Source organism: Miscanthus floridulus, chromosome 18 (genome assembly GCF_019320115.1).
Source record: "Miscanthus floridulus cultivar M001 chromosome 18, ASM1932011v1, whole genome shotgun sequence".
Taxonomy (NCBI): Eukaryota; Viridiplantae; Streptophyta; class Magnoliopsida; order Poales; family Poaceae; genus Miscanthus; species Miscanthus floridulus.
The window spans coordinates 35,411,080-35,435,619 of NC_089597.1; the positions used below are offsets into that span (position 1 = coordinate 35,411,080).

General features: G+C 46.3%; 2 pseudogenes; one reads left to right on the forward strand and one right to left on the reverse strand.

Annotated features, from left to right (window-relative positions):
- The first annotated feature begins 2,539 nt into the window (after window positions 1-2,539).
- LOC136523650 (uncharacterized) lies at window positions 2,540-4,234 on the forward strand (annotated as a pseudogene).
- Window positions 4,235-4,362: 128 nt separating this feature from the next.
- LOC136520010 (glutathione S-transferase T3-like) lies at window positions 4,363-5,432 on the reverse strand (annotated as a pseudogene).
- Between the last annotated feature and the right edge of the window lie 19,108 nt (window positions 5,433-24,540).

Below are 24,540 nucleotides of genomic sequence, written 5' to 3' on the forward strand. Positions count from 1 at the left end.
GGCAGAGCGAGGCAGTGGTGATCGGACACACTGGCACATCCGATCATGCATGACCTAACGCGTCCGGTCGAGAAAATCAGGCTCTGGAACCTCTCTAGAAGTGACCTGACGCCACGTTGGAGAGAGTCAGGTCGGTGGAGCGGTGCGTCCGGTCGCTGCTTGGCTGGCGTGGGCGCGGGTGCGAGCGAACGCTGCTTCGGTGCGTCTGGTCGTGTTGGCCCACGTCTGGTCTTGACTTAACCACGAGGGTGCTAGGAATCGACCATTGGAGATCAACGATCGAGGTTGAATGCGGGGGACACATGGATGGAGTTCCACGACCGGATGCTGCGTGACCTGTGTCTGGTCGACGCGACCTGCACGTCCGATCGCCCTATATAGGTAGACAGTGGGAAGCCCAATGGCTCTTTTCGAAGGTGCTCCCTATTTAAGTTGTGTGTCCGGCTCTTGCTCACTCTCTTGGCCATTTCTATTGAGAATACATCCTAGTGAGCATAGCCATCTCTCTCTCACTCATCCTACTTGATTGATTCATCATTTGGTGAGAATTGAGAGCATCCAAGTGCATTGCTTTGAGTGATTGCATCTAGAGGCACTTGGTGATTGTGTTTTGCTGCGAGATTCGCTTGTTTCTCTTGGTGGTTGCCACCACCTAGACGGCTTGGTGCAACGAGGATCATCTAGCGGAGGAAGGTGCTTGTCTCCAGCTCCTATCGTGGTGATTGTGAGGGGTTCTTGACCTTTCCTCGGTAGAGAGCCAAAATGTACTCTAGTTGATTGCTCGTGGCTTGTGTGATCCTCATCTTGTGTTGGTTGTGCGGCATCCGATTGTAGGTTAGGCGTGTGATGCCTATTAGCGCGTTAACCTCCAAGTGAGCGAATCACCACAACGGGGACTAGCTTGCCGGCAAGCAAGTGAACCTCGGTGAAAAATCATTGTGTCATCTTGGCACTGAGATTTCATTGGTATTCATTGTGATTGATTGATTGTCTCTTGCCATGACGGTATAAACATCACATCCCCTCTCTTATATTTACATTTCCTAGTGTAGCTAAGCTCTTTAGTGTAATTAGTTTTGAGAGCTAGCTTGTGTCCTGTCTAGTGGTTAGTGGGGCTCTTTAGTTAGTCTTTGAGAGCTCACTAACTTAGTGGTAGTGACCTAATCTTTGTGTGCTTAGAGACTATAGCAACTAGAATTGTGGTAGGTGGCTTGCATTTTTAGTAGGCTAGCGCAAGAATTGCTTTGCCTTATATTTGTCTAACCACTTTGCTTAGTGTTGTTGTAGAAATTTTTATAGGCTATTCACCCCCCTCTAGCCATTAGGACCTTTCCGAGAGGCGCGCCGTCGGTTGGGAGGGAGAGGGTCGGGCTCGAGCAAGGGAGAAGGGGCGCGGGCGCGCGCCTGTGGGGAGGGGCATGGCTGAGCAGCGCTGAGGAGAAGGGTGGGGGTGTGAGTGGATTTGGGGGATAGGGTTTCGACCGCTTATATACAGTGACCGTGTTTTGGGCCGAGTGGGCTTCTAACGCGGGCTCAGCCTTATTAACGGAAGAGGCCCGCCTCGGAAAATGTCCCTATTTTCCCCGGCGGGCTTTTTAAAAGGCCTGCATCGGTTAATAGATTTTAGGAGGCGGTTAAACCGCCTCCGTAAATCAATTTTGCGAGGCGGTTGATTGTGACCGCCTCGGTTAATAAAAAGACTGCATCGGTTAATCCCAGGCATTAACCGAGGTGGTTCAAATTACTGCCCGCCTTCGAGCCTCATTGCTAAACGCCTCGGTTAAGTTTGATTGTAGTAGTGTACCACCCTGCTATCTCTCTTCTATCCCCTGCTGCTTCTTAGTCTTTTATACAAACACCTTGTGAGCACAAACTGAGAAGGGACATAAACGTCTTATACAAATCGACTTAAACAATCCAAGAAAGAGTAGCCGGTAGAAACAAGCTAAAGAAAAAGAAGCTTCGCACGCATCTAGCGATACTACATGGAAAGCTTGCCATGCTTGACGCCGCGCACATGGCGCTGCCATGGCGGGGTCCTCGTCAAGATGGCGTCCAGCGGCAATAGACACAACAAGATACTCCCCAACGCTGCCATGCGAGCCATCACCGAGAATCTCCACTCTGCAGTCTCCCCCCGTTAACCCTGGCAGCACCGGTTCCTTCGTCCTGTCTGCCGTCCCCGAAACCCCCTAGATTGCTGAGTTTGAGGTCGATGGAGAAAATCCACCCGGCTCAGCATTGGCTGGGGTGGGATGCGGTGAGAGAGAGGTAGGAGGAAAGAGGATGAGAGAAGGGAGTGGAGGAGCAAGTCAGCCCCTGAGCATCTCCTACGAGTTTGGCTAAAAATAAATGCTAAATCTCTTGATTTAGCCATCATGTAAAATAGAAAAGCCTCTCAAAAATATGATGGCTACAGCAGCCTAGCTAAAGATGCTCCTTTTCAAGCCATCATGTAAAATAGAAAAGCCTCTCAAAAATATGATGGCTACAGCAGCCTAGCTAAAGATGCTCCTTTTCTATAATTAAATGGGCCAAGATGGACCTGAAGGTTCTTGCATTGGCTGCCAGGCCTGCTAGCAAGCAAACGCACGCACCACTGCCGCCAGGCCTAGTCGCCAGCAACGCACCCGCCAAGCCTGCTCGCAAGCGCAACGCACGCACCACCGCCGCTGCTCGCAAGCAACGCACGCACCGCCACCAGGCGCAAAGCACGCCTTGGTACGGCTGTCCCTGCGTGGCCGCGCCGTTCGGTGCAACGGTGTAGCTGAGCAGCAGCCGCAGTGAGCACTTCATGCATTCAGATTTTGTCAGGTGAATCCATCAGCCGAGCAGCAACCGTAGGTGTGTAATAGATTCTGAAGCCGAGTTCAATTTGCTGAATGAAGTGGTCGATTCATCGTCTTCGGATGATGACGATGAATTGTATATTGCCGCTGCAGACATAGTAGCAACGGATATTGGCAATGAACCACGTCGTGGTTCCGTTGAGGGACATCGTGTAATAAATCGTGATAGACAGTCAGGGCACGTGAGACTTTATCGAGACTATTTTTCAGATGATCCTACATACGGGCCAAATTATTTCAGGCGCAGGTTTGTACGTACCCCATATTTCTTTTCAATTATACCTTGTACATATATTCGATTGTCGCCTAATTAATTTGTCTTCTTGCATAGATTTCGAATGAGGCGTCATGTGTTTGTCCGTATAATGAATGCTGTCGAGGATCATGATGACTATTTTGTGCAAAAGAGAAATGCAGCTGGTACCCTAGGACTTTCTTGTTTGTAGAAGGTTGTGGCGGCATTTCGGATGATAGCTTATGGAGTAGCGGCTGATGCTACGGATGACTATGTTCGTATTGGTGAGAGTACTGCTCTAGAGAGTTTGAGAAGGTTTGTCAGAGCTGTTGTTCATATATTTGGGCATGAGTACATGAGAAAGCCTAATGAACATGATACAGCTAGATTGCTTGCAATTGGTGAGAGAAGAGGTTTTCTAGGTATGCTTGGTTCCATAGATTGCATGCATTGGACCTGGAAAAATTGCCCTGTTGCATGGCAGGGTATGTACGTGGGGCACAAAAAGGATCCTACAATTATACTAGAAGCGGTTGCTTCTAAAGATCTTTGGATTTGGCATGGTTTTTTTGGGATGCCGGGCTCGCATAATGATATCAATGTTCTCCAAAGATCTCCTGTTTTTGCAAGGCTTGCTGAAGGTGAGGGTCCACAGGTTAACTATAACATCAATGGAAACAATTATACAATGGGTTATTATCTCGCAGATGGCATATATCCATCTTGGGCCACTTTCGTGCAGACCATACCAGAACCTCAAGGTAACAAGAAGAAATATTTTGCTAAGGCACAAGAAGCATGTAGAAAGGATGTTGAAAGAGCGTTTGGGGTTCTACAAGCTCGCTTTGCTATCGTTCGAAGACCAGCTCGTTTGTGGGATGAGGACACGCTTGGAGAAATCATGAACGCTTGTATCATTATGCACAACATGATTGTTGAGGATGAGGGGGATGATGAAGATGATTTCAATTACGACGACATGGGAGAAAAGGTGACAGTATCCCATGATAGTACCCCTGAGCTCGATGCTTTCATTCAAAATTACAAGAACATCAAGGACAAGGAAACGCACACACAACTTCAGGCCGATCTTATTGAGCACTTGTGGCAAAATTATCCAGATTTATACAATAATACCATTAATGATTGATTTCAATTGTCATTGGACTGTAATGATGCCATGATTATAATTATTGTAGAATGTTATGATTTACAATGCAGAAAACAACCAGCACAATGTTTAAGAAATATGGTACTCAGTACAATATGATAATTTATCTAATTTTTTATACGCCGTGCATGTATGTCATTCTGGAGCTGTTCATATAGTAGCTGCTATTTGGTGGACATGGTACTCGTATCGACATTGATAATTCTCTCTTCTTCAAGGTTCCTCTCGAACTCAAATTTGTCTTTCTGAAGTCTGTTTCTTTCTTCCTCGATTATGTTCCTTTCTTCCTCGATTCTGATCCTTTCTTCCTACAATGCAAAGGCTTTTTTGCACCTCTCCTCTTTTTTCAAATCCTTCTCTATGTCAGCCTCTTTCTTCTTTGCCAACAAATAATCCAATGCTTCGATGCTGGAACGTTGTCGTAATTTGTCTTTCTCCTTCTTCTTCCCTGCAGGTCTGTCCACTGTAGGCATTGCTGCCTGACTCTCTTCACCATTCGCAGTGACAACTAATTATGCAGCCGCTACAGGACTTGAATTCGCCGTGGTCTTTTGCTTTTTCCTTGAAGTCGTTCCACAGGGATTGCTTCTATTTTTTCACTTGGCCTTGTCTTTCAATTTTTCCCAGCAATGGAGGTAAGGGAAATTCCGGTGCTGCTTGTCCTCAGACTTGAACATTTTTAATGCATTTTTTCCTGCAAATTCAGACACATAGAGACTGCATGACATAGAGAAACATCATATACAATTTGAAGGGCAAGGTCTGTTATCTTTACCTTATCAGCGAAAGATAAACCACTTTGATTTCTAGCCTCTATCTTTGAAACGCAACCAGCATATAAGTTCACATCATGTAGAATACCAGACCACCGGCTCATTTGCGTTCGATCAGAATCAAATGTCTTGTTTATATGAAAGTAATCATATATTCTTTTCCAATAAGTCGAACGTGATTGATCAACTCCATGCACTGGATCCAAACTCACATTTAGCCATGCTGAGACCAACATTTCATCCTCGTCTTTACTGAAATTCTTGGACCTTTTCTGACTCCCTTTCACACTTGCTAGGGCCTCATCACATGCTGTCGTTTCATTAGGAGTTGGGACATTATCAGACAAAGCAGCAGGATTACAACCCCTTGTAATTATGTCGGTAAAAGATCTTTCCGAATCCATGGCGCCTGTGAAAAAAACCACAGGGACAATCAAGATCATAGAATGAAATACCACAGTGAAATTAACTACGTTAGCCACAAGACGACGTTGAAAGAACAAACCCCAGGCAATGAGAATCAATACGACAATGCCAGTGGTTTGAAGAAAAAGGGCAGTTCAGAACTAACAAGGTTACCTACTACACTAGACAAATGCAGGCAGTATCATCAGGCAATGGGTAAACCTAAAATAAGTGGACATCCCAAAGAGTTAAACGATTTTAATTTTAACTAGTTTCCCAAGTCAAAGTAATTACAAATAGACAGGCACTTTCCAGCCAGCCCACTCAACATGGAATATTTCTAAAGTACCACCAAGTGGAAAGACCACGACAGACAAGTAGTGCTAAATAAAAAATCATGATATAAAAGGATCATCTTAAACTGATAAATCAGACAGGGAAACAACTTATGAATGAAATAATGCTTCCAAATAAAAAGAATCTGTTTGTGTCAGGTTAAAGCATATCGCCTAATCCTAGGTACAAACTGTACGCAAGGATTGCAACTTGAACTCTTGAAGTTTGACTGATCACTCCGGCGCGACTCATCAGATGGTAGTGCAGACAATTGACTACGTTAGCCACAAGACGACGTTGAAAGAACAAACCCCAGGCAATGAGAATCAATACGACAATGCCAGTGGTTTGAAGAAAAAGGGCAGTTCAGAACTAACAAGGTTACCTACTACACTAGACAAATGCAGGCAGTATCATCAGGCAATGGGTAAACCTAAAATAAATGGACATCCCAAAGAGTTAAACGATTTTAATTTTAACTAGTTTCCCAAGTCAAAGTAATTACAAATAGACAGACACTTTCCAGCCAGCCCACTCAACATGGAATATTTCTAAAGTACCGCCAAGTGGAAAGACCACGACAGACAAGTAGTGCTAAATTAGATTTTTCAATTAATCTAAGGCTACAGTAAAAAAATTTGTACTAAAGCATACCGTATTATATATTCACTATGTAGATCTACTCATGTGGAGTCCAACAAAATTAGATTTTTCATTTTATGATTTTTCTATGATTTACTATGATTTTTCAAAAAATTCACCGAAAATAAATAAAAAAAAAGAAAATTCAAAACCGCGGCACAGTAGCAAACCCCGCCGTTACGGTAGCAAACCCGCTGTTACTGTAGCAAACCCGCTGTCAAAAAAACCACCCAGGGGGTAAAATAGACGATTTTAAAAAGTTCAGAGGGTAAAACAGACGGTTTCATAGTTTGGGGGTGAAGTAGACCAAATATAAAAGATGAGGGGTTAAGTAGACTTTTTCCTTTTTGTTTTAAGCTCCGTTGGCAGTTCCTTTTGGTCGCCTGCTCATTTTAGTCGCGGTCTCCTCGCATTGCACAAGCGAGGGTAAGGCTCGCCACTAACACCTTTTCCCAGACCCTGCACAGAACGGGAGCTCTCTGTATTGGGTACGCTCTTTTTTTATAGTTTGTCTAATGAATATACTCATGCACGTCATGCTCCTTTCAGTGAATGCTGCATCTATGTAGTTTTCACAATCGTTGTGCTGTTATAGACTGCTTACACTACCAGACAGAGCATCTTTGCCAAGGGCCCAGGGCACTCGGCAAAGGCCTAAAAGCCCTCAGCAAAGGCTTTGTCGAGCGCCGCCCTCGGCAAAGAGCCCTCGGAAAAAAATTTAACGGTAAAGAGGCTCTTTGCCGAGGGCCAGTTGTCGGACACTCGGTAAAGCATTTTTCGAGGGCCAACGGCGGCGCTCAGCAAAGAAAAGCAGCCGTCAACGGCGCTGCTCCGTTGACGGCGTCTTTGCCGAGTGCCGACACTTTGGGCACTCGGCAAAGACATTTTTTAGTTTTTTAAAAAACTCTTTGCCGAGTGCCTCCCCAGCCTGGCACTCGGCAAAGATTTTTTGCTTTTTTTTAAAAAAAAATCTTTGCCCAAAAAATCTTTGTCGAGTGCCGGGCCCAGCGTCACAACTTGCTTCAAACTTTCTCAATTTTTTACCACGGCCTCCACATGCGATAACAAGACACCTCGACAAGTTTCATGATTTTCGGACTTCGTTTGGATTTTATATAATTTAAATACACTTTTACCACAAGTACATCGCCATGTTACGACAACAAGATGCTCGTAATTTCATGCGAGTTCCTGGATACGGCCTCAACATACGCCAAACATCATGAATACCATTTTTTGAATGACCAAATTCCATTATTTCATGTACATGCAGTTCAAATTTGAAATACTCGAAAAAATTCAACGAAACAAAAATAATTAAGGAAATATAGTAAAAAAACTCAAAATTGTCCCAAATTTTGAAATAGAGTTTCAATTATTGTAGCAAGGCCCAGGAAAAAATGGGGAGAAAAAAACAAAAAAAATTTAATTTGCCGAGTGCCAACCTTGACACTCGGCAAAGACTGTCTTTGCCGAGCGCCAGGTCATAGGGCGCTCGGCAAAGGATTTTTAAAAAAAATTTGCAAAAACGGTTAAAAAGTCTTTGCCGAGGGCCTAACGGTTAAAAAATTGATCAACGTGATCCACGAATAGGTTGAGTCGGTTACTAACTCTACCATGGCGAAAGCTATGTGTGCATGTCTCTTGGCTCGTGGTGTGCAGGTGTGGAGCACGGAGTCAGTAGTTGACGGCGAGGTGAAGGTCAAGGAGGACGTGCCGTGCCGACGAACCGGGAGCGGTGAAGGACGGATGTGAGGCTTGGACCGAGGGACCGGGAGGCCGGGCGACTAGCCGCGGTGGCTGACACTTGGAACATCAACAAGTGCAAGAAGACATGGAGTGACGGTGTTGACCGGGTCAAGACGGCGGACGCGTGAGTCGAGCGAGGCTCAGGAGGACTTGGCGGGCCGATCGGTCGAGGACAGCGGTGACACGTGTCGGATGGCGGGGGACGCGTATGGAGTACGCTACCCGCGGACGGTTTACGGGTTTGGGCCTCAAAACCCGGGCGGAGGTTCCGAGGAGGGGTGGACGGCACGTGGCGGCATCGGGGAGTTCGCGTCGAGGCGAAGCTACCGGTGAGAAGGCGCGGTGGCCGTCGGATCAAGATTACACCGGGTTGGACAACAACGCCCTTGGGCTTAGCGGTTCAACTCATTTGTATCCAGGGGCAAAACTGGGAATGTATAATAGCCCTGTTAAATAGGATGAGGGAGCCCCCATCTCCCTCACCTCTCCCATTTTTCTTTTTCTCCTTTTAGACTTAGGGTTTCTTGCTCTTGAGAGAGGTCAAGAGCTGAAAAATTCATCCTTGTTTTTCTGAGATTTTTGGTTTGGGAATGGAGGCCCGAATCCTCCTCGTGCCCTCCGGAATTCACCATGCTTTTCTGTGATTTTATTCTTCACCGATTTGATGTGTGCAATTTTTGTTCGTTGCTTTTCTCCTCCCGTTTTTCCCAAATCTTGCAGATCTAGAGTTTGAGTTGATCTCAAGCATTGATTTCTTGGGGATCTATTTGTTCCTAGTCGAATTACATATCTGCAAAATTTGGGATCCAATCATCGAGTGTGGAGTCGGATTGCGTCAATTTCGTGTCCGCTTGTTTTTCTGTTCTTCGTTTTCAGTCTGTGTTCATGCAGGATCTGTCTGATGGGTGGACGCAGCAGCGCTACCAGCGCCAGTGCCCCTGCACTGAGCGTGATCAGATGAGCAGCGCGTGCTCAAGTCTCTCGTCAGTTCCAAGTTTGAAGCTCCCAGGCCAAGTTCGTTAATTTCTGTGTTCTTCTGAGTCTATTTATTTCATTTCTCTGTGTTCGTCGTGTCCTAGAGCAGGGAGAACCAGCAGCGTCGCTGCAGCGCCTATGCCTCTCCCAGTCTAGGACGAGCAGGAGTCCAGGCTGAGCTACCTGCTCCTCTCTCTGCTCTTTATTTGCCCAGCACAAATCAATGCTCGACCATGAGCTTGTGCTTGCATAGCTCCAAGAGCATATCACGTGAATTGAAATGGTGTTAAGAAAATGTCTCAATCAAGCAACAGTACTTTGAATATTAAATTTGGTCTCAAGCTCATCATTGCATTTTACTGAATCTCTCTTGGTTAGCTGATTACGGTATCTATATGTGAATTTGCTTCTGCAAGTGTGCTTTGTGCTCATCCATTTAGGCCATGTTTAGATTCCACCCAAAATTCAAAATTTTTCAAGATTCCTCGTCACATCAAATCTTGCGGCACATGTATGGAGCATTAAATGTAGATAAAAAAATAACTAATTGCACAGTTAGCTCGTAATTGGCGAGACGAATCTTTTAAGCCTAAATAGTCCATAATTGGACAATTTTTGCCAAATACAAACGAAAGTGCTACAGTAGCCAAAAGTCAAAAATTTTCGCATCTAAACGGAGCCTTAGGAGAAGGCAGGCTTGTCATTGCTGCTGGTAGGCTGTGCACCTTCGAGTGCCGTGCAAATCCAGCTCTCTCCTTCTGAGTATGTTTTGCAAGTGTGTCTCATGGTGATGGTGTTCAGCTCTTGTTGTTTTGTCCACAGCTCGGTCATTTGAGTTATGATTCATTTTTGGTTGGTTGCATTGGTTTCGTGGTGTCCCGCTATGTTCCTAGGGAACATCCACCCACTCATTTGGGTCGTGGACATTACGGTGTTTGGTTTGCGAGTTTGGCGGTGATTTTGAGACAGTGACCGAAAAAGTTTCGAAAGAAATTTTACGGCTCCCATTTACCCTCTCTCTAGTCGCCGTTTTCGGTCCTTCACTTTTCGTCTTCATGCTCAGACTAGCTGCTCTTAACGTGCTTTTGTATCCAGGTGCTATTTTGTGTTCTTTATATGCACTTTGTGTTGAAGCCATCACGGCCACTCTGTCAGTTATCCACCCAAATAAGACATTTAACGTGCCTATGTTGCTTTGTTTCCTTTTGTTCCATACAAATGCGGATGTGAGCCTATTCATTCCTCCTCCTTGTTATCTGCATTTTGGGTTAGCCTCACGCAGTTTTGGCACTGTTTGTTTGTGTCGTTCCCTGTCAGATATACATTGCTGGGCGATTCGTACCGCTTCCATTGCTGGATCCTCTTCTTGCTGGTGAACTGTTGCGACAACATCTCCCCTCTTACGGCGCGGTGATCTCCAGGTAATGTTTCGTACTCTTATTGTGTGCTCTTATTACTTCATTGTGCACATTACATGTTCTATCTTCTTAGTTATTTGTGTAGCAGAACATACTAACGGACTCATTTTAGTAGTTTCCCCTTTTGTTCCTTTAAAAAGAAAAAAAACAGAAAACCATTTCCCCCCCTCCCTTTTCGTCTTTGTTTCGTATTGCCTTCGCGCTATTTTTGACCTGTGCCTTTCTGTTACTTGCTACCATATATAAGCTCGCATCCTTTGCTTTCTAGGTGCCTTTCGGGGCTTGTTATTTTATTTTTTCAATTTTTGTGCCAGGTTCTATAGTTACTGTGTGCTCAGCTTCTCAGCAATGTTTGTTGTTCATGTGTCTTATCTATCCATTCTGCGAGTAGTGGCACAGTGTTGTCATCTTCCATATGTTTCGCTCATACATGAGGTCCCCGACGACGGTACTGACCTATATGGCATTGAGGTTGACCTGCCTTCATTGTCTCCACAACGTGTGCCACGCTGGCTTTTTTTTTTTGTCAGGTTTACATCTCGGTTGCTCTGCCACCAATGAAGATGCTTCTTTTCAGGCACTCAGTTGTCTACAGGCTATATATGGTTTCACCATAGTAGACTATAGTTCCCGAGAATTGGTTCTGTGCAGGCAGCTTATGAGGCGCCTGTTTTCGGTTGCCAGTAGAGGCGCACACATTTCGCGCATGGTTGTTAGGCTGTCTCCAACAACATAACTCATACCCAAAATAGGTCATCTACAGTGTTTTGAGTATCAAAAACTACGCTCCAACGGATAACCCAAACAGGCGACGCATTTTGCGTTCAGGGCGAACCGAGACGCAAATACGCGTCTCCACGGAGAGACGACGCAAATCGGTGCCGCTCGCGGTGGGGACGGTGGCGGCTCGCGCTGCGCCCCCTCCCGGCATCGCTCTGGGTCTCGGCGGCGCTGCTCTGGGTCTCGGCGACGCTGCTGCTCCGTGGCTGCGTGGGGCAGCAAGCAGAGGAGGACGGCGCGGACGCCCTGGCCGCGGCGGCGGCGGCAGCGACGGCCCCCGTGGAGGAGAAGGAACGCAGGGCCCTGTACGCCGCCATCGAGAGCTTCGTCGGCAAGGGGTGGAACGTCTCCGGGCTCTACCCCGACCCCTGCGCTTGGAGATGAGGGGCTGGGCGCCGTACTGCAGGGTGAGGAGCGCCAGGTAGAGTGCCACCTTGCGCCGGCTCGGCGCCGCTGCTGCCGCGGGCGCCGGAGTGGATGAGGAGCCCATCCGGACTCTTCGCTCGGTTTCTGGTCTTGATTTGATTTGATTTGATTTGCTGAAACAGGGAGGGGACACAGCGAACCAGGACAGAGACTGGGCGAGCACGCCGGCCTAAATGCTGCTGCGCTGTTTGATTTCCTGGCCCGCGTATGTTCATCTTCATCGTGTTCTTCATATACATGAGAGAAGCTTTTCTCTTTGTTTGTTTTTTGGCAAGCTTTTTCTCTTTGTTTTTTTGGCTTTGCCCGTCCTCGTCACATGCCCTTTCTCGGTGCTCCTTGCCTGCTTTGAGCTCCAATTCAAAACCGTCCGCGCGAAGGGGCCGCGCGGCTCGCTGGATCTCGCGCCGGAGCTCGCAGCTTGGTGGCCGGCCGCGGGGAAGACGAAGACGGAGGAGCAAGCGGCACCGGAGCGTCACCGGACGGAGAAAACTGGGTTCGCTGTTGGAGAGGGAATGTTTTGGGTGGGTGACCATTTCTCTGCAGGTGACTCAAATCATGGGAATAGATCTTGTGTTTGCGTTCTACCGTTGGAGACAGTCTTACATCTTCGCAGTATGGGTTACCAAATAGTTTAACCATGCTTACCTCAGCAGAGGAGTTGCTGCAGGAGATTGACTGTATGAGCGATCCTTTCTGAGGTTTGCTATGTTCAGCCTGTTGCTTGTGTGCTATTTGTTATTGTTTGCGGGATTTCGCAGCAAAATTATGCTGCGCCGATCAAAAAAAAAACCTGCATACCTGCCTTGTTTTCCAACACAATCTCCCTTTACATTACTGTATCTGTGCTTTTGTTTGGGGCCTTTCCTCTCTCTTGTCTCCTTGTTTTTATTGCGTCATTAGTGTCCACAGCGGTGAGCTCTTGCGCCCTCATGGGTGCAACTATTCAGGGAGATACGTCGGGATCATGTACGTGGTACCAAAAAAGCTTCTTATTTTGCCTGCCATTTTTTTACAGCCTTGTTTATTTGATGGAATCCCCTTTTTCCTTATGCATGTTGTATGACTGTGCATGACTGTTGTCAAATACAATGTGCTTACAGCTGCTTCGGTGTCGGTGTCGGCGCCTGAGGCAGGATCTTCTATACTAGGACATAAAAGAGGCTGTATGTTGCTTGTCTGCGTTCTTCACGTTGCAACGTCTGTTTTAGACTGCCTCTATTCTCTTCTTATCTCATCCATTCTTGTGCCAGATGTCCCTGACCGCCATGTTGTTTCCACTCCTCGTGCTACTGAATGTCGCCGGAAACGGAAACAAAAACTAAATCAGCGTTGCTTGGCTCAAAGAGTTACTAGATTGTTAAGTTGGCCCTTATCTATGCGTGCTACATGGCTTAGGTATTGGCGGCTTTTCTATTCCGTGGCCCTTTTCTTTTGCCTTCCACCTATCTCCTCTATACAATCAGGAAATTCTGTTGCTGGTTCGATAGATTCCAGATGCGGACTGCTTACAGCTGCTTCGGTGTCCGGATTTTTTATTTTTTTTAGTCTTTTTTTGAAATTTTTTCACAAATATGTTTCTGAAGAAAAGATTTTAAAATCTGGATCCTTAGCTCGACGCCATCGTTGCTGGCGCTGAGCTAACACGTCCTTGGCGTCGAGCTCTTGGGCTCGAAGCCAACGTGACGGTGACATGCAGGAAGCTCGGCGCCACCAGGGTGACTGGCGTCGAGCTTGTGTTTTAACCCCGACCCCAACCTTCCTGTCCGAGCCTTCTTCCTTTTCTTTCTCCTTCCTCTCGGGTTTTTTCTCTCCCCACTTCGCCCTACCTCACGAATCGGCATATTAGACCTTGAAAACTTTGATTAGATCCATAGATCTTCGAGAGCAAGGTATCCCCGCTCCCCTCCTAGTTTTTTTCGCATCGATTCGGTATATATTAGTCAAATTTCTCAACCTAAGAATCGTCATTACTTAGGGTTTCATGCAATTTTTACTATTTGTGTTAAACATAGGTAACCGCAGCGCATGTTGTTATGTTTTATGGGTTCATTGTTGTGCATAACATTAGAAACCCTAGGTTTATGGTTTAATGTTAATTACTTTCGGTTTTTATAACGAAATTGGTTTGTATTGTGGTTATGGTTCTCATTGGCATTAATTTGTGATGTTTTAATTTTTGTTTGTTAAATTACATCCATTTTATTAGATGCAAGAAATGTATCGGGGGAGAATTATACCCCAACGCGTCTAGCAAAGATGCCCACATCCCTCCTGACCTCCCTATCCCTAACTGTGACTATGGTTTCCCGGCCCACACGTTTCAATCGAAACATCCGGACACAGCGGCGCGTTGCTTCTACACATGCAGTCGTTTTAATGTAAGAAATTATTTCCACTATCTTTTTTTTCTTTATTTGTGTAAGTATGCTACTAATATTTTGTTGGAATCTCGTTGTGTAGGACCATGAGAGGTGCTTTTTCTTTTAGTAGATCGACGGTGCAGACAAGTTTGACCCTAGGTACCTCCTTTTCGACGATTGGTTTAGAGGGAGACATCCACGTGAGCACTTCAAGCGGTGGGTTCCACCCCCCTAACCCCCGTCAATGACGACTAAGCACCTAGCCGCAGTTAGACGGCTCAAGGAACATCCTCTATGCGAATGCGGAGATCGAGCCATGATAAACCCTGAGAATACGTTGGAGTTTGTGTGTCCGAACAAACACGAAGTAAGTGGAAAGTGTATATGTTTAAATGTTTAGCTCTACGTGTACGTGTACTAATGTCACCTTATTTAGGTGTTTTCAATGGTGAAGTGTCATTTCAAGGAGTAGTTGTATGGTCCTAAGAACCAATGGCCGGAAGAACCGCGAAAGGTTAAGGAAAAGAAGAAAGAAAGGGTAATTTACAAAGCACCTCATGTCATGTGCGAATGTGGTGTTAAATCCAACTATGGTCTAGTCCCTTCGGAGCTTGGAATAGCCCATTATTGTGGTCATATGGTTGACTATGATGATGTTGGTTATTTTTGTGGTAAACATAAAATCGTATTTTTGTTTCTTTTGCTAAGACATATATGATATAATTTTTTGTTTGAATAGAGCACTAGGAAATGCAGGTGGGAATGTTATGATGGTCAAGCTAAGTTCTTGAATGAACTGAAGGGGAGGCAAGTAATTACACGAAAGAGGGGATATGGAGCTGACTACGTCAACCTATTCGTTAAACATCACAAAGAAAAGATGCGTGAGTTTGCTAGACAGCGCGGTATTTGTAACCCGATCGATGTTGGGCTTGACAAATGGGGATTGGAGAGACAGATGACATTAGAGGATGAGAGGGCAAGGAAGGAGGCAAGGGAGGAGACAAGAGTACAGATGCAGGTCATGAACGAGCATGTTGTTGCATTATGTGCTAGTGAGTGCTTGAAAGCCTTTTTTCGTTGCCTGATTTTAAATGTAATATAATCGTGTTGCTAACTGATTGTATTTTATACATGAAGGGATTGGATGCAGCGAGGAACATGCCGTAGAGGTGGCTCATGCAAGGTATGAGGAAAAGAAGTTAGATGAGCACAGATCATGAGCTGGTCGCACCGTTCAATCACCGATTGTGTTGTCTGATGAGGAGGATGAGGATGACGATGACACTGGCAGACTCAGTGAGCTCATCGCTCTAGCAGAGATGGGCTTGTAGATGGAGGAGGCTCTAGCAGATTGAGCGAGCTCATTGCTCTAGCAGAGGTGGGCTTACAGACGGAGGAGGCTGAGGACGACACTGGCAGACTGAGCGAGCTCTTCGCTCTAGCAAAGGCGGGCTTGCAGGTGGAGGAGGATGATGACGCGTTCTTCACTCAAGCCGCTGAGGCCGTAGATGAAGCGGAGGCCACTTACTACAGGCGACAGGCAGGTTAGAGCAATGTAGGTGAGCCTAGCCATAGCAGCAGAGTTGTGGTAGAGGACTGGTACTCGGATGATGAGTTGCTTACTCAGTATGTTTCAGACTGAGGATTTGAAAGTGCATTTGCCCCCTATGTGGGTTTTGGTGTATTGATGACATCCAAATTAGGGACTAATGTGATCTTAATGAGATATGTCGTAGCTATTACTCAATATGCGCTCTCCAATGGTTTTATTTTTGTTTTTGAGTTTAGAATCCGTTGCACTATAAAGAGGGATGCAAACTTAGTTGGTCTGAGAAAGATAGAGTGCTCAAGCATAAAAATAAAATCAAAAGAGAGACACTCTAGCACTCCACGAGCACGTAGAATATTTTTCAGTAACCGTTGGTGTCGGAAGTCCCGACGTAAGTCGAAACTCCCGACAGTCGGAAGCCATGACTCATGCTGTAAGTCCTGACGCCCAGTCACTTAGCCTGCACAGTGACTGTGGCTGTCAGAAGTCCCAACATGAGTCGAAACTTCCGACGGTCGGAAGTCCTAACCCAAGTCGGGAGTCCCGACCCAAGTCTATACGATACGATTGGACTATACACGTTCTAATGAATTTACATTTAATCTGTGTACTAGATTTGTGCCTTTTCAACACACAAAACACATGAAATGGCATGTGAAATCATGTACCGAACTAGAGTACAGAGTTCCTTTGACTAAACCAAAGATGCCTTAGGTAATTAAACCAAACGACAAACACATAGATGTGCCATGTGAATAAGATAAAGTCGTCCTAGTAGTGTGGCCACATAACAAATTTCATTGCACCTTCTCCAAAGTAGCCTCCCATTATTGGTGGTGGCGGCGGCGAGGGTGGCGGCAGAGGACCCTTGTTCCTATGATTAGGGCAGGTGCAATATGGATCATTGCAGAGTGCCTCCTGTGAATTGGCACCGTTGTTGTTGTCATCCTATTCGTTGTCCTTGTAACCGCTGCTAACTTCCCTTTCTAGATCGAAGATACGGTCCTACAGGTAGTAGATTTACTCTGCATGCAGATAAATAGGTCGAGGATTGACCCACCTAGTGAACCCACAATTTTCTTTGGCCAAGGAAGACTGTAATAAGTATGTCATGTAAGTTGTATAGATGAGGAACATATTAAAGAAACAAATACTAATAGCAAGTACCCATGCTCACGGGCATTTGAAGAAACGACGACCTCCATCTATTCCCTCAGTGAACATCTGCACTAGACAGTCCTCACCATGCATGCATTTTGGCCACTCTTCTTTTCGTTCATCGTATCCTCTCAGTGGTGCCTCTTTGGTGAAATTGCTTTTGCTCTCAACTAGGAACCTCTCATAAAGAGCTTTCTCAAAGAAATCGGGACCAAGAGGACCCTCCCACCTAGTGGTTGTTCTCTTCTCCTTTCCTCTCCCTCTGGACGACCCTCCAGACATTGGTACTATAATGAAAGAAAATGCTGAGGAGTGCTCTTCTTCCTTGTTGTGTGTGTGAATGAGAGGGAGTGAGGGGTTATTTATAGGTTGAGAGGAGGAATGGAGGCCTCTCAATGTGCCATGTCAGTGATCCGTGTGCCCCTTCACCTCAGCCCTTGTATCAAACAGTCATAAGATGGATGGTGGAGATGGAATGGAGTTGTGCTTCCTTGCATGCCAGTACTATGTCACTGAAGTGATAAATCGCTGCTGTCCTTGTAACTAAAAAGTCTATTTTCAATGTCTGAAAAGCCTTTATTCGTTCACTGTTACTTGAAAAGCCTAGATTCATCTGCAAAGTGTCTGTATGATACGATTGGACTATACATATTCTAATGAATTTACATTTAATCTGTGTACTATATTTGTGCCTTTTTAGCAGTGTAGAATGATTAATGATTCACAGAAAAAAATCGCAAGAATTTCCCTTATTTCAGGAGCATACACAGTTACAAACAGAGACATCATTATATAATCCAAATATTTAATCATCCAAAGAGCACAATGCAACCACAAAGAACATCACAATCAACATAACATGTCCTGCACAATCCAAATAGTCCACAATGTCCATACAGTCCAAAATAGTTACAGGAAAGTAAATACAAAATCCATAATAGTGCATACTGACATCTACCACAACCCTCATAGCCTCCTACTCTTACCCTTACCCTTGTGACCGAGAGTGCTCATACCTGGAGTGTAAGGGTCAGGTGGACGGCGTCGCCTAGTGCCTAGAGGGTGTGTAGGCTGAGTCGAGGGAGTGTCATGGAGCTGAGAGGGGCCAAGCTGCTCGTGCCTCTAGTCCACGTCGTCCTCGCCCCCGTCCCCTATAGCTGCTTGGCTAGAGGAACCTAAGCCCCCTCTACCTATGGAAGGAACGTACATGTCTTGCATCATGTCTGTCCTGCAACCACAACGAGCAGCCGCACGGCGTAGCCGATGTGACAGCCTCTGTTGTACAAAATTATGTTAACTAAAAGAATCTAACATATTAATAATATGTTTGAAAGAATATTTTGAATCTTACGTCTAGGAAGCTACGCATGTAGTCGTCCCTGACTCTCGGCCGAATGCACTCAATTTCTTCAACGGAGCATTTGAGTGTATTGCCCTGCAACAAATTCTCAGTAATAATACTTCTGAATAGATAGCAATAGGTTTTGTTTTCTTTTGTACAAGAATCTAACGTATTATAAGGATGATACGCCTTGAAGGTGGCACTAACTAAAATAGATAACTCTAACGCCTAATGTATTGGTATGCAACTTAACATAGAAAAATAAGTCAATTGACTTACCACTCTGTCCAAGATCGGTCCTACCTCCACCTGCCTTCCTGCACGTGTAGATTGGTCGTACGCCGTGTCTTCATCATCAGAGGACTCGATGTCGGCGTAGTCATCTTTCTGTCCATTGTACCCTCAGCCTACAATGTGTCGCACGCTGGTACCAAGCTTGGTACCGCCTGAACTCACAGTTCATGTGTAGCTCGTTGTTCTCGTCCACGTTGTCGTGCATCTCCTCCCATTACTCAATGTAGAACTGGTGGTGCTTCTCTCAGTCAAAAATCTTTCTATTCTTCTGACGATCCAACCTGCACGTATGTCATTGTTACTTGAATCCATGTACATGTCACCATATTAATAGAAATGGACCATCACGAGACATTTGAAATAGCAAAACCCTTACTTGTGTAAGTCAACGCCAGTCGAGAACAGAGCCAAAGGCCAAAGCTGTCTCACTTCAAATTGGCGTGCAACTCTATCTGGCAGGTGGAACTCGACAGCATAGAAGCAGATTAGAGGGCACCTCGTCCTATAGAAGTCATCGTCGAACCCACAAATGTTGCTCAACTGAAAAGGAAGTGTCCCCTCTCCATCGTATGGCTCCCACTCCACCTACAACAGGTCCAAACAAGATGTTAGATGGTAGACTAATTCATTTCAAACCAGCATGGGAAATAAAATTTACTTACACTAGACGTCGTCAGCGTGTCTAGCTTGTTCGTGAACTCAATGTACGCCCACTCTAACCTCGCGTATGGAACCCTGACTTGGTCCCAAAGGTATGCCCACATCGGCTGTCGACTTGGAGGCTGACCTTGGAACCACTCACGATGAGCCAGAACCTCTAGACAGCCAACTAGAAGACGAGCCCACATCCATAGCTAGAGCAGGCACACGCATCCAGCAAGTGACGCGTTGGACAAAGTCCGACGACACCCCTCGCACAGCTATCGGTATAGAAAACCCAAGACTGCAGAGCCCTAGCTATAGTGACCTGCCTGGTCCCAGTCACTAAGGCAGTGGACCCACATCTAGGACGCAGTGTCACCCATGGCATTGGGGAAGAGAACATAGGTAAACAAGTGTAGGATCCATGCCCTGGAGTAGTACCCAAGTGTCTCCTCATCTGCCTCCTCGGGGCACTGTGTGAACTCTTATCGAAGCTAGGAGATGAGAACTCTAGAAGTGCGAGCCCCTTGCTCACCAAGCTCACACCCAAGGAAGGCCTCCACTCGTGCTCTTCAGCCTTCTGACCTGCATTGCCCGGTGACTGGGTTGCCGTGAATCCTCAATCCTAGCATCTTCTGATAGTCCTGGAGCATGACTGTCATCTCCCTGAAAGGTAGGTGGAAGCTATGAGTCTCCGTCCGCCATCTATATTTTAGACAAAGCAAGATTACATGTCAAAAAGGCAAGCGCATGAACAAATGACCATGAATGGAGGCCCATGAATGGAGGCAATGATTGAATATAATACCTGTCAACCAATGCAGTTATGGCCGCTGAGTTGAACTTGGGCAACCCACGATGAACCTGAAAAGAGATGACATCCAGGCCAGCTCTTTGTAGGAAAGGAGTGTACCTGTCATCGTACCGCATGTCCAAGAACCCATTATGGGTTCTAGGATGAAGGAGCGGAAGGTCCTGCATGGAATAAAACATAGTCTCCTATTACTTCACGAACACATATACGCTCACCAAAATTTGAACAAAACATATAGATTATTACCTGCCCCTGCGCTATGAGACGTCCTTGGTGGGTCGCCTCATACATCGGGTCGAGCAGGTGGAATTGCGCCATCCTACAAAAAAGTCAATGAATTAGAAATTCAATATACAATGAAACATGAACTTAGAAATGTACAAGTAATTGACACAATTACATGCATAATTAATTAAATGAATTCAACAAATATTAAATAATATAATCAACCAATAATCGCACCTCACTAATCTGCCAATGGCAACTTCATGAATTGTGGCCAAGTCTACCACACTTGCCACACTCGTACTGCTCGGGGTTAGTAACAAATGGGGTTCCTCTCCCACACCTTGTTCTTCCGGGTATCTAATCCATAACCATCCTGTGCCTCGTCCTCTTCCTTGATCCACGCTTGTTCCAATGGTAAGCTAGATCCGTAATGTACTTCGGCCCATCATATGGAGGCCACTCTCTAGGGTCCCGGAAAGGCATGAAGCGGGGGCTCCATGTGTGCACAAGTGTGTCGACACTGAACTCATGAGGTATCCTGCTCTCGATATTATAGTTGCGATGCCTAGCTGCTGTCGCCAAATAGAAACATAGAAAGTGATACTGCCTTGGTTTACCACATGTGCATTTGAAATCTTGGAGGACAACAACATGCATCCTCGACTCTCGGACCTCGCCATCGGACATTGTACTGCCCCTATATTCAACCTGATAAGTCCCCATGGCATGGTCAAAGTGCCAGCCCTTTCATTTGCCTTCTCTAGGTGTGCCTTTGGTTTTGGAGCCCATATCTCTCCATCACTCCACGACTTCAATGCATGTGCATGTCTATCGTTGAACCAGGCAACAAGTTTATAGAAGGTGAATTGAATGATTGCATTCACGGGCATACCATGTATCCCTAATAGCAACTTATTGAATGACTCTGCCATGTTGCTGCACTGAAACTCGTACCTCCATCCACTGGCGTCATGAGCTCTCATCCATTTCTCCAAATCCCTCATCAAACATGTGAGCCATTGTCTACCTTCTGCATTTGATGTAGTTCTGACTTGCTCTAACTTTTTCTAAAAGTACTTGTCCTCAAGCTATCGAGCCGCCTCCTAGAACAGATCAAAGTTACCCTTCACACCATCCTTCTGGAGTAGATTCTCGGCATGGTCCCGAGTACACCAATGATGGTGCAAAGGTGCATACCCCTCTATCTGCTCTCGCATGGCATTAAGTATGCCCTGGTGCCTATCAGATATGACACCAACCTCTCTGTCAGGCCCAACCACATGTATCCAGACTAGCCACTAGAACCATCCCCAACTGTCGTTGTTCTCCTTCTCAACCAAAGCAAATGCCAAAGGAACCAACCTGTTGTTCGCATCACAAGATATGGCTATAAGAAGTGTGCCCTGATATTTGGTAATCAAGAACATACCATCAATGGAGAAGATGGGATGACAGTGCCTAAAGGCCTCGACACACTGAGGGAAGCACCAGAAATCATGGAAGAATATCTACCACCCATCCTTCCATGCATTTGGTTTTGGGATGTACTCATAATGCATGCCTGGATTTACCGCTTTGATTACATTAAAAAGTACTGGCAGCTGCTCGTACCCATCCTCCCAATCCCCATATATCATCTTCCATGCTCATTGCTTAGCCCTCCAAGTTTTACCATAAGTTATCACATAACCTCCATACAATGCCTCAATGTTCCTGATAATTGTCCTCACCTTCATGTTGGGTTCTCCCTGCAATATTCCCATCAACTGCTTGGCAATGAGGGTAGATGTCCACTGCCAATGCCTCAGTGTCAGCTCATGGTCAGTACAATTGTGTGGCCCAACAACTTTTATGATCTTCCACTTTCCGATGACCTTTTGCTTCCTTGCACAAACCCTCCATAGGTAGCGTTCCTTGTCACACACAACTATGTAACAGCGCTCCACATATGAATACAAGACCTTGTAAGGTCTCTTTCGTATCACTGCAAATGTCTGCAACCACCTTTTCAATGCAGGGAGGTCATTGAACACCCTCCCATTCTCAATTACCATGTTAGGACCAGCCTCAGGAGCTTCTAGGAGCTCATCATCACGTCCTTCTGCACACGCCTGATCAGAATGAGCAAGATCACTGAACTCGTGAACTCTTGGATCATGGCGGCCAAGAAAGATACGCCTCAGCATCTCAACATCACTCTCTGTCAACTCTCCAATAGCGCGATCATCATCAGAATCAAGAGCCCTTGCCATCTCATATGGCTCTGAATCATGCATAATTTCAACATTATTGGAGCCACGAAATCCATCTCCAAAGTGCACTTGCGCAGCAACAGGGGGCACATCCACATTCTCAGGAATGTCTCCTGCAACATAAATAGAGAAATAAGGAAAGAATGAAAGAAATGGATGTAAGGAAGGGGGTAAGCTCCTAATAACCATGCGGTTAAGACACTTACTCGGATGATTCTATGACAAAGGGATCTCATGAGGAGGATCTGCCACAACAAAATGAGTCTGACAAGCATCTCCAACTACCACATTGGGGGTAGATTGAGCATCGAGAACCATAGGTGCAACCTCCAAATCCATATCAGGTTCTGGGATGGGAGGGTCTATGTGTGCCTGCTGACCCATTGGTGGGGAAAACCCATGAGGGATGGGATCAACTAACACCCGACGCACGACGACGTCCAAACATTGCAGCTGGTTCTTCATAGCCGATCTCACATAGTTCTCCCACTGATCCACACACCCAATTGGGATCATTTGCCTAAGGATGTTGGAGGAGAACCTAGGTGCAGTACACCCTCAACTGCAATGCCATCATCTCCAAGGCAATACAGCTCCTCCCGAGCCCTTGCAACCATCTCACTAAATGAAGGTCTATCATTGAATAGCATAGGCACGCTTTGCATGTCAACAAACTCAACATATCCATAGCGATCGTATTCAACGGTGCCTCCATGATATATGGTCACTAGGTTGTTCATCTAGTTTAAACACATAACAAAACATATGTGCTTTAGTCCAAATTAGACGATAGATAATACCTAATAAGTACTTTCTAACTACAAACTAAGTAAATAAGATAATAACTACATACATAGATACAATGTACTAACTAAATAGCTAGGTCCTATTTAGTTAACTAAATATGTAACTACCTATCTAAGTAGCTATCTAACTATATCTATGTACCTATGTATCTATGTTTCAATCTATATACATAGATATCTCACTAGATCACTAACTAAATCAACTACCTGAGTCATCACATTAACTAGTAAATAACAAATACCAAAACTACTACACTACAATCAAAGCTAACTAAGTACGCACATTGTAAATTCACAATTTTTACATATCCAACGATGGAGTCGTGGACGTCGACGGAGTCGCAGCGGACGCCGGGTGTGGGTCCTACCGACGAGCCGGGCAGGCGGTGGCATGGCCGGGCGCTGCAGGTGCCGGGGCTAGTGGGGGAGCATCCGACAATGGTGGTGGGGCGTGGCGGGCGCAGGATGGCCAGCGCACCACATGGAGAGGCTGGCTTGGCGGGCACGGGCGAGACGTCGGGCGCGGGCGAGGCCGGCGGTAGGGGGCGGCATCGTCACGATCACTCCACCAGCATGGCAGGGCGCGGCCAAGGCGGCCGCGGGCGCAGGTGGCACATCGGGAGAGGTGAGGGTGTAGGGCACGGTGGTTCGGTGAGGGCGCGGGGTCCGACGGTCCAGTGGGGGCGTGGAGCGTGGCGCGGGCGTGGGGAACGACGAGAGGATCAGCGCAGCATGGGAGGTCGACACGGGTGCAAAGCGTGGTGGTCCGACACGACCACAGCGCTGGCACAGGGCACGGCGCAGGCGTGGAACGTGGGCAGCCGAGTGCGGGGCGTGGCGAGGGAGACGGCGTGCAGGCGCCGGTGGCCGAGTACGGGAGCAGGCGTGGGCGGCGGCGATGATTCTGCGCACGGGCGAGAGGAAAGTGAGAGAGAGAGGGAGATGAGAGAAAGGATTGGGGCCCATACGTAAGGCAGGCTCGGCGCCAGTCACCCTAGCGCCAAGTTCGGCACCGAGCTCGGCACCAGGGTGACTGGCGCCGAGCTTCCCTACCATTTCATTGCCATGTTGGATTCGAGCCCAAGAGTTCAGCGCCAGGGACGCTGGCGCTGAGCTAAGGGTCTAGATTTTAAAATCTTTCCTCTGGGGGCATATTTGTGAAAAAATTTCAAAAAGGGCTAAAAATAAAAAAATTGGCTTCGGTGTCAATGTCGGCGCCTAAGGCAGGATCTTCTATACTAGTACATAAAAGAGGTTCTATGTGTTAGAATAAACTACTACTTCCTTGTGTGAACACACAGCAAGGGAAGACGGCGCCAAAAAGGCCCCCTTC